Source organism: Ostrea edulis, chromosome 9 (genome assembly GCF_947568905.1).
Source record: "Ostrea edulis chromosome 9, xbOstEdul1.1, whole genome shotgun sequence".
Classification (NCBI taxonomy): Eukaryota; Metazoa; Mollusca; class Bivalvia; order Ostreida; family Ostreidae; genus Ostrea; species Ostrea edulis.
Genome location: NC_079172.1, coordinates 66,363,882 through 66,375,495, shown reverse-complemented (window position 1 = coordinate 66,375,495; position 11,614 = coordinate 66,363,882). Strand labels below are relative to the sequence as shown.

Here is an 11,614-nt window from a genome sequence, read left to right as displayed (position 1 = left end):
TTGTTCGTTAATAATTTGTACAGTCACAAAAATTGGACTTTGTGATATTACACTTTTTAGGTCAAATTACATAAAATACATAAAACTGATGAAATGATTCTTCAAATCATTCAAATACTCATTATGACATCTCATAAACACTACAAATATCTACTCAGTAATTGACATCTCCGAAAGTGTATTTGAACCGCCATCTGTTGTACGTTTTAGCTGGTAGTAACTAGAGATTCGCACTGTACCCAGTAGAGATCCCCTGGGAATTCCGGTTAGAATAGTTCCTCAGTACCTCTTGCGTGTTGTACATGTAAGAGGCGACAAAATGGGGGGCGGTCCTTTGGATGAGACCGCAGTAACTGAGACTCCGTGTCACAGGAGGTGCGGCTCGATAGAGATCATTCCCTGCTCAAAGTCTTAATACGCCTACAATGGTCCCTATATCAGTAAAACAATCTCGAGTGGGACATTAAACAATATACAACCTATCAATCTATGAATATCCATCTAACATATTTAGGATGACAAAGAATCATTCCGTTAGAATACCGAGCTTGCAAGTAAACAGTTATCATTCAAATTGGTTTCCCTTATTAGTAAACAGCTCTAGATTAAACTTTTGTCTCGATAACTAGTGAATGATTCTACTGTTTAAAGTCGTCGTCTCATTTACCACTGGAAACTTCAGTATTAAAGTTGTTGTTTCGCTTGCCCTAGATTAAACTTGTGGTTTTGCTTGCTAGTGAACAGTTCTAAAGTTAATTTTAAATTATTTTACTACGGATTACTCCGTTGACCTGACCAAGACATGAAAGGTAAATATAACAAAAAATAGAGTTGGGCAAACACGGACCACTGGATATACCAGATGTATAATGCTCATGGTGAGTGCCACCGGTCGACAGGGGATGTATACTCCTCCTAGGCACCTGATTCCAACTTTGGTGTGTCCAGGTGGCCATGATTGTTCTTAATTATTGTATTTCTTATAGGAGTTATGAGATTGATTACTGTTCGCTCTCTCCGCCTTTTCATCAAACTTCCATTATGATATATTTTCCTACGTTTTAGAACATCGTTAAAAATAATCAAGGATTCTCTCTCTCTCTCTCTCTCTCTCTCTCTCTCTCTCTCTCTCTCTCTCTCTCTCTGTTAGTGTGGTGTAAAAATTTGAACATTTTCAAATTCGAAATTTTCTCTTTTATACTGTAACACTTGTTCCGTATTTGGGGTACTTTCGAATTTTTCCACACATTTCAGAAAAAGCGCCAATCGACATATGAATGAAAAGTATTATTGTTAACAGATAAAACATCGTCGATATATCTAAATGTCAAATTGAAGGCCACAGCTAGATATTTTTTTCTTGTCACGCTTTGATCCCAAAATACATTAAAACAATTCTCTTGTCAAGATAGATATATCACTGTGCTTGGGGTTTGGTAGAGAAATAAAAAGATTATTAAGTTTTGGTAAAATCAATGTTTTTGCAACTGACCCTACCTATAGAGGTTAATTTTTTTCTATTCCATTTTTGAAGAAGTGCATAGAGTTTTGCAACAATTACTTTTTGGAGGAATGTACTGGAGTGATTCCCAAACGTATGGATACGGTACATGCCCATAATTCAATCCTTGTTATTCCTAAATGGGTTAACACTAAAATTAAAGTTGATAAAAAGTGTTTCATACCAATTGTTAAGCCGTTCTTTACAGACTGATTTGGACAGGGGGTGCTTACTCCTCCTAGACACGCTTATATACGCGAATCGGTCTGCTGTTGAAATGCTCCTAATTTCTGATTCTTTTAATGATTTTCAGTGATTAATCTCATGACTCCTATAAGCAATATAAAATAGAGACTTAGGCTAACACGGACCCCTGGATAGATCTGAAGTTGTCGTTTCATTTATGAGTGAAAATCTCTATCTTAAAGTTATTGTCATGCTTGTTTGTCGACAGCTCTAGACTAAACTTTATTCACTTGTTAATGAACAGTTCTAGGTAGAACTTCTCGTCCTACTAGCTAGTGAGTAGCTCAATTTAAACTTATTACCCTGCTTACTAGTGAGCAGCTCAGGTAAAACATCTTATCCGGCTTACTAGTGAATAGCTCATATTAAACTTCTTATCCCGCTTACTAGTGAACATATCCGATTATACTTCTTATCATACTTACTAGTGAGCAGCTCAGATTAAACTTCTTATCCCGCTTACTAGTGATTAGCTCAGATAAAACATCTTATCCTGCTTACTAGTGAACAGCTCAGATTAAACTTCTTATCCTGCTTACTAGTGAACAGCTCAGATTGAATTTCTTATCCTGCTTACTGGTGAAAAGATCATACTTCTTATCCTGCTTACTAGTGAACAGCTCAGATTATGCTTCTTATCCTGCTTACTAGTGAACAGCTCAGATTAAACTTCTTATCCCACTTACTAGTGAACAGCTCAGATAATACTTCTTATCCCACTTACTAGTGAACAGCTCAGATTAAACTTCTTATCCTGCTTACTAGTGAACATATCCGATTAAACTTCTTATCCTGCTTACTAGTAAACAGCTCAGATTAAACTTCTTATCCCGCTCACTAGTGAACATCTCAGATTAAATTTTATATACTGCTTATTAGTGAGCAGCTCAGATTAACTTGTAATCTCGCTTGCTTGTGAACAGCTCTAGATGCAAGTACATGTAATATTTATTACTTGCTTTTAAGAGGGTGTCCATTATGATATCAGGCAGAGCTCGGCACATGCTATCTCTCAGATTTTCATGAAACTTTGTGCACAGGTTACTACTGACCCCAATATGAAATTTGCCAAATAAAAAGTTTCTATCATGTTTAGTTTGGGTTCAACGTGGAAAAACAACTTTGAGATAATTTTCGGTGCAAAAAGGTCACGAAATATTGGAAAAAAGTGCTATGTTTGAACAGCTCTAAAATGTCATATAACTAAAAAATAGAGAAAAGCAATATTTTATATGTTAGATATACACTATATGCAATAACTAAGAGGGTTTTTGTGTGTATATTCATCCAATGAATGAATTTATTAATTGTTAAAATTGCACATATTCCACACCAATATATTTTACAAAATAATGATCAAAATATAAGATCTCACAAAACCCAATACAATGTCTCAAAAGAAATAGATTATGTATAACCAGAAACTTGAAGATGTGTATTTCAAGTTACAAAAATAAATTCAGTGGGAAAAGCAAGGTTTGATGGTGAAAAGTTGAACTGAAATCTCAAAATTTTCAATAAGTGCAAAAAGGTCAACTACTTAAATGATGATTGTTGAACTACATAAATAGAAATAAATATGAAGTAGATATAACAAATCAATGATTAAATGATTAAAATTCATGAAAAATTACTAGAACATATGAACATTCAGAAATAAATTTCATGTCTTTGTATACATTCTATATAATAAAGGCAAAAAAAAAATGCCTATGTAATTCATTGTATAAAATTTTACAATATTGATTTTTAGAGGTCATTTCTGACACAGGATTTGAGATAATAGTCAATTAATTAACACACATATATGAAGTTAAAATTATCAGTAAATCAAATTTTAATAAATTGCCTATCATGAAGAATCTAAATTCATTCACTCACATTACAAACTTGACATTGGCAGATCCCGAGGGGGTTGGGGGGGAGGGGTAGAAAACACCCTCTCCTTTTCTCTGGGACATCTAGATAGTTATTTAGCATTAACCAGAAATTTTTTGACTCTCTTGTAAAGCATTTCCCTTTGCATTCATGAAATAACATGCCATATTCCATTTTCTGCCTACATCAGATTGGCAGACTTGCTTTAATGCATGTTTACTCTGATGCTGAAATATATATTGACCACTTCCAGATACACAAAATGTTTGGAATTTTACCCAGTGACAGAAAATGTTCATAAAGTATCTTCAACTGATGCATAAAAGGTTACATGTAAGTAACAATCAATAATAAACATATTTACTTTATCAATTCATCGGATATGACCTAATGCAGATTTTAGATCATTTTTCTGGACCCCCCCCCCCTTTCAAATCACTGTCTCTGTCTCTGTTTAACAAATGACAATAAACAAATCATGTCTTAATGCCTGGTACTTAGTAGCATGGTTTGCAAAGTAAGAGCTAGTGCATATTTCTGACATTTGTTACAAACAAACTTTTCCCCTAGAAATTATGAAAATTGGCACTGAATTTATATTCATACATGTATATTAACAATTGATATATTTCACAGTATGGAATCTTATTTTGCCACCCCACCACTCTCTTCTAATTTATGTCTAATGCCATAGCAGTGTTTCTTTTGAATATTGGTTCACAAACAGGAATAAAATTTGTCACTTCAAAAATTGAAATATGCTGCAACCATAGAGTTAAAGTAGTGGTCATCATTTAATTATCTTTGTCAGCTGCAAAGTGTTTCTGTGAAAAAACTGTCAACATATTTAAATTGAAGTGGAGCTATGAGTTCTGCAGTTCCCCTTATAACTTCACAAGTCTTTTGTCTGTAGTAATTCTGTGTTCTCTCCAAAGCCTCTTCCTATCTTGGACTCAGCTGAGATCTAAATAACAACAGTTGTGTAAATTAATGGAAATAAAATGATGAACATGTTTAAATAGCACTGTAAGCAATGCACTAAGAAAGTCAAGATCATTTGTTTGATATAGTCACAAGGTCAAAGGTCATGATATAAAATAAATTCTGGTCATTAGGCATTTCATGTGAAACAAACTAACCCAATACCTTATCCCTCAAGACATAACAGATCTGGTAATAATGAATGTTTTTCAAAAGTAGGTCAACATGGTCAAAGTCAGAAGTTCAAAAGTAAAGCTCTTTTCATTAGTAATCTATAATATGTGAAATATATATCAAAGCCCAATCCAAAGTGGCTGAGAAACTATATCCCAATTTAAAGTTTTTGAAAATCATGCTATTTTAAAGACTAAGGTCAGGTACTAAATTAAAAGTCTGGTAATAAAGAATATACATATTTTGTATATCTTTATGTAAAATATCAATATAATAAAATCTGGGTTAAACTTCAAAACCAAGGTCACAATATCAAACAGCGTGGTATCAAATGAAAGTTCTAGCCATAAGATATCTAAATACTAAACATAAAAGGCTAGACTACCTTATATATAGTTCAGGAGAATTGCCTACTGTAGGTTATATTTTGTTAAAAGTAGGCCAAGCACAAAAGTAAAAAAAAAATGATATCAAAAGAAATGTCTTATTATGCAAGGTGAAGATAACGAACAGTGATCAATCTCATAACTCCTACAAGCAATACAAAATAGATAGTTGGGCAAACACGGACCCCTGGACACACCAGAGGTGGGATCAGGTGCCTAGGAGGAGTAAGCATCCCCTGTTGACCGGTCACACCCGCCGTGAGCCCCATATCCTGATCAGGTAAACGGAGTTATCCGCAGTCAAAATCAGTGTGCCAAAATAATAAGGAATAAAAATATGAGAGCCTTATTACTAACATGAGCAAGTTCCAGACAGATATTGCCCCCCCCCCCCCCCCGACTTTAGTCATGGGTGCATAGAAATGAAAAATGAATCAACACAAATTAGGAACATTTGCAGTTTGAAAGGATTTAGTGTGGCCCTGCTAACCTTGAAAAGAATTTGTTTTAATTTCCTGTATATTCCCACATCATACTTTGATCTCCTCCATACCCTAATTCTTTAGCCTCTTTAGCCTTCAGCTCAGGTGAGCAAAAAAACAAAAACAAAAACTATATATTCATTGATTCAAAAATTAAATCACATTCTGATTTCAAAACATCACCTCTGACTTATATATATATATATATATATATATATATATATATATATATATACGAGCTAGTATTTGAAATTATCTAAACAAGAATTGTCTGAAGAGAGTTTAAAACTTGGCAAGTGGGTTAAAATCTTTTATAACAGTCATGAATTAAAAATGCATGTATGTGTTGTGTGTGGCATGGTGACATCACATAAAACTTCAATATGAAGGGTCAAGGTCGTAAGGTAAAAATGTTACTATCATATGGCATGAAGGAACACACATTTCTGAAATATCCAACCCCCATCTCTAACCATTCTTATGTTATTGTCAAAGTTAAAGTTTTTATATTCTACATGTATGTCTGTCAAGTGAGTTAAATCAAAAGGATTGTGACATCATAACATTGGATGCCTTTGGTCAGGATTTGTCTCAAGAAATATACATGTCAAATGTGGAATTAAGCTCATATCTGTAATAGTTCTAAACTTACATAATTTATGAAATATGACAAGGTCAGATGTACCATGTTCTGAATTTAAAATCTTTTGATTCAAATAAATAAATATACTCACTGATACAGTCTGATAATTGGCTTGCAGTAGGGGTGATTTGACTATAATTATTTTCCAAATCTGTACTGAAATGGGTGTTGTATTCATTATCGAGCTTTGGTAATTGGTATATACATGTATGTCACACTAATACACTTTAGTACCTGTGTGCATGCAAATAAATCATCAGATTTTGTGTCATGTTAAACCATCTGAATTTTATAGTCCATTCAGCTTAAATTTAGAGAAATTAATGATATACATCAACCTGTAACACACACAACACCCCCACCCCCACACACATAATGGTTCTTATAGTTGCATAATTACATGAATAAATATATATCATTATTTTTTTATATTTATTATTCGCTTTTTGTCACATACATACATGTACATATACTACCCTCTCACACTGATTCATTCATCCTTTAATAGTTATTAAATCTAGGAATCCAAAAAACAAACACATGTGAAAAGTAGCTAGTAAAAAAAAAATCAGTCAAAAATAATCTGATATAATTTTAATATATATTATTTTTTATGCATGCATGCTGATATGTACATAGCTTGCAGGACAATAAAAACTTTTCACCACTTTCATCTTGTTTTTGTGTGATTCTATTGTTTCTTAACTCAATGATTTGTGGATAAACATTGTGTTGTAGTACAGATTTTAAAAATCCCTACATTAACACCACCCCCCCCCAGATTGATTTAATGGGTTTTTTTACTGTGGGGATTTATCATTTTAATCATTATTATTTTAAAAAGAATCATTTCATCAAATGAATTGTTTGCATTGACACATCATGAGAACTTGCATCAAAATTGTCTAGCAATCAAAAACAGTTTTCAAAGAAAAATAACAGAGAAAATTCGACATTTATACTTACCACTTCCAACGGGAACAAATATTTCCCTTGAAACATTGAAGTTTACTGCTCTGTCTGCTTTACACTTTCCTTTGTGTAGTAGATAACAACATTTGGTGGTGGTTGCCTCCAGTAAATCCCAAAAGAATCGCAATGACCTCGGCATACTACTAAGCATCTGCACCATGCACGATAGTTTAAACAGTTAAACTTTTACGTCGAATTCAAAGTACCCCGATCTGTACAGCAGGAGGTCAATCTCGGTTGAATATTACACGCAGTTCCAACTTTAAAATATCTTGAATATCCACTTATGTCTTTTGAACTATTATTAAGTATTGACAAGTCCCTAAAATAAGGACCACTCCTAGAAAAACTTCACGTTTCTATCACTTGTCAGCCATATCTGTTTACCCACGAAACTTTGATAAGGTCCGGGCTGAATATTTATTTTTCACCATCAAATTAAAAAAAAATTAATTCCACGTTTACACTTGATAAAAAAATCGAGATAAGTGAAAAATGTTCTAAATAAACACTGTTTTCTTCGAAAATTACAATTTATGCAAGTTTCAGATCATTTTACATTTTTTACGCCAAGGGAGGTAACTCAAATTACTGGCATTTTGGCTACTTCTGTCAGTAAATGCTCAACAACAGCGTTGTTTCCCAGCAATTTTATTGTTTCATCTTAATTATTAAGGAATTTCCTTCAAATATTGTTTATACTTTCTGGACAAATTTTATTTTATTGGGTATTATATAACTTTACAAAATTATCTTTTCTATAGTTTATATAGTGTCCTCGAATTTATGAAATAGGCCAAGTTTTGGCATCTAACAATATTTTTTGTGAAATTCACTTTACATACGATACAATTGGCGTATGACCTTGACTTTTATTGGGTATAAATAAAATTTTGGGGAATTGCATGTGCCAGCCGTATTATAGCTACTGCTTGATATCTCCGTGGACGGCCTCTTAAATGAATACTTACTTTTAAAGGGACTGGTTCACTATTTTCGAAAGAATTTTTTTTTTTCATTTTTGATGTTAAGAATTAGAAATATAACTAATTTAATGTTGACAAACAAAATTTGGACCGTATGAATGCAAGGATAAGAGCAGTATTTTAGTTTGATTATGTGTTATATAAACAAAGACACGAGTCTTTTTATGTAAAAAAAAAAAAAAAAAAAAAAAACGAGGAAACGTTAATTTAATAATCTAAAGCATCTTCATTTTGTACAATCACAAATTTAACTTTTTTTTAAATGACACATTTTACCGAAAGTATACTTGATATGTAATATATATAGTAATCTTTGATCAATATCTATTTGTTTTGAAAACTTCGTAAACAATAACACACTTCAATCTTTGTTTTCAAAACAAATAATAAACGTTCTATAATGAGCTTCTGTCATGATGAATAACTTTAATTTTTTTGTGAAACCTTATAAACATATTAGAATGTAGATTTTGATCATTTAAAGAGAATCAAAATTTGAGGGTGGAGGAATAGTGAATCAGTCCTTTTAAATGAGAACTTATCTTTATTTGGTAATATCAGACTAAATGTTTGTGCAAAAAAGAATAAACAATTGTTATCAGTCCTATGCCATACATTTAACAGTATTAACGCATAATTATTATATATTACTATAGATTCTGAATACAGCCGTATAATGGTTGGAAGACATGTACGGTGGGTACAACGTCAATTCAAAAACCCAAGGAAACAAACAGTTTTGAATAAATTAATCATAAATTCATAATGATATGTTCTTCCGTCTCTTATTCTTGATAATGATATTTTCTATTTGGGAAATTCGTCTTTTAACATCAATTCATTTATATTTCTTACGAACACTTTTTGATAATTAAATAAATATCATTTTCCTTCTAAATTAAAGAAAAATAACTGTTGATATGATTATAGTGATTTTAACAAATCAGACTAAACTTGTCTACCTTCCTAGTAAGTAACAGATGTTTGTTTTTTTATAAATGGTTGTCTCGCTTGCTATTGTACAGTTATATAAACTTGCTGGTGAACAGCTCTTGATTAAACTTTATCTCCTCACTTACTAGGGAACAGTTTTAAATTAAACTCGTCTCAATTACTAGTAAGTTGTCTATCTTGCTTAGGAACATCAGTAGAAGTTTTTAAAAGATTGTCATCTCACTTGGAAGTGAACAGGTTGAAATTGAACTTGTCTCGTTTGCTTGTAAACAGCTCTAGATTAAATTTCTCATCTTACTTGCTTTTGACTAGGTCTAAATTAAATTGTGTTCTCGTTTGTTCATGGACAGCTCAATATCAAACTTGTTATCTCACTTGCTAATGAACATCTCAATATTAAACTTCTTAGCTCACTTTTTAATGAACAGTTCTAGATTAAACTTTTCGTTACACTTGCTACTGAACAGCTCAATATTAAATTTGCTATCTCACTTGTTAACAGACAGTTCTAGATTAAACATATCATCTCACTTGCTAATGAACAACTCTAAAGAAAAAAATTGAAATGTTATTTTATTTAGATAAATCTGAGCTTTCGTTATGGTATATCTTCACACAAGTTATTGGACACAATTGGAAAACAATTTAAAGTTGTCTTAGTCTCTTTCCATCTGTCTCTTTTGTATATGGATATACCAGAGGTGAGATCAGCAATGCCAGCAGTAATCATTCACTTTCTGGTCTCTCTGAATGCAACGTCACATTTCATAAATTAGTGAAATGACGTAGTTTTGGCCCCAGAGCGATCTCCCGGCAAATTTCTCAAACATTACATTTCTACTCTATGAGGAAATTTTATTACTTGGACTAAGTACTTAACATGATGAACATATTTACACGACAAGCATCCTACCAAAACAACAGATCCAAAACTGGAAAATTCTGATTAGATTTCGTGAAATAAAGAATTATTCAAACCCTAGTAAGTTTGATTGTATCTTGCTTAACGTCTCTCTCTAGAATTTTTCACTCATATGTAGACATCACCAAGACCAGTGAAGAGCTTCAAATTTAGGACCCGTGATATTCACACCTGATGCCGAGCTATTGGGGATGGAACTGTCACTACCTGTTTTAACGATTTCGGTCTGTCGCGGCCAGGATTCGAACCCCGGCCTTCCGCATAAGGGGCGAACGCTCTAACCACTAGACCACCGCGTGTGTTTACTTCATTTATGTTATGACTTATGGATTTTTTATATGTACCGAGCTGTGTATGACCAAGGCCACACTAAAAAACCATCCAAATTAAAGAATATCTAAGTGCTAACGCATGCGCAGGAGTTCCCAACATCATCAGGCGTGCTTATTCTGTTAGTTCAATATAATTCTGTTATAAATAAATGTTCAATCTATTTTTAATGCAAATGTTTTCAAGCATATAAGTTAATTTTCTAAACCAATTCAGCTTCATTGATAATAATTCTTTATGCTTTGGAAGATAAATAATGAGTCGTAATGCAACGTAATGTAAGTTTATTTCATAATTGATTAAACAAGTGCTAAACAATGTTGAGACTGAGATAGCCTTATGTGGTGTGGTAGTTTGTTCCTAAGGTTTATACCTGAATATTGTAAAGAGGTCTTGAATAATTGGACTTAATAGGACTTATCACGACATACCTACACAATGAATCTGTTCTAACACAGCCATATGACTTATCACGACATACCTACACAATAAATCTGTTCTAACACGGCCATAGGTCTTATCATGACATACCTACACAATAAATCTGTTCTAACCCAGCTATATGACTTATCACGACATACCTACACAATAGTTATGTTCCAATGCTTTTAAAATATTTATACTCGTTCTTCATTTGCTATGTAAGAGTTGTTATTTTGACAGATTGTCCTAGAGATACTCCTTTTACACATTCAGGCTCCATTAAGACAAAGATATGGAAGTAAAAGACCATACCTTTCCTGTAAGACTTCATGAAAGATGAAAATAACGAACAGTGATTAATCTCATCGTTTGCAGTAGAGTTTTCTTACATAGTGATTTGGGGAAGTCATGTTACGTTTCGACACAATAATAATGAGTATCCCCTTGTATAAAAATAAAATATTCATTTTGTAAATGTAAAAAAGAAAAGAAATACGAAAAAATACGACCAAAGATCTACTTGTCAAAACAAAATGGTCCAGTAGTATATAGGAGTATGCAGTAGGGAAATCAATCAGTCTTTGTTCCAGCTCCAAAAGCGAGTAGAGGAAGTAGGTAGGCAAAAAATAAAAATCAGGAATAGGTTAGGGTGAAAACAAATATGCATTTGTGGAAATAGCTTAAGGAATTGCAGTTGGATACTGGGTGCAATTATCCTAAATAAGGGTGAGGCACC

At 32.8% G+C, this 11,614-nt stretch overlaps 1 long non-coding RNA gene across 1 annotated transcript; it reads right to left on the bottom strand.

Moving 5' to 3' along the window:
• Nucleotides 1–4,504: 4,504 nt before the first annotated feature.
• LOC130050387 (uncharacterized) lies at nt 4,505–7,831 on the bottom strand. The gene is made up of 3 exons (XR_008798825.1): nt 7,258–7,831; nt 6,383–6,442; nt 4,505–4,589 (listed from the first exon to the last, which is right to left on the bottom strand). It is a non-coding gene; the product is annotated as an uncharacterized LOC130050387 (long non-coding RNA).
• Between the last annotated feature and the right edge of the window lie 3,783 nt (nt 7,832–11,614).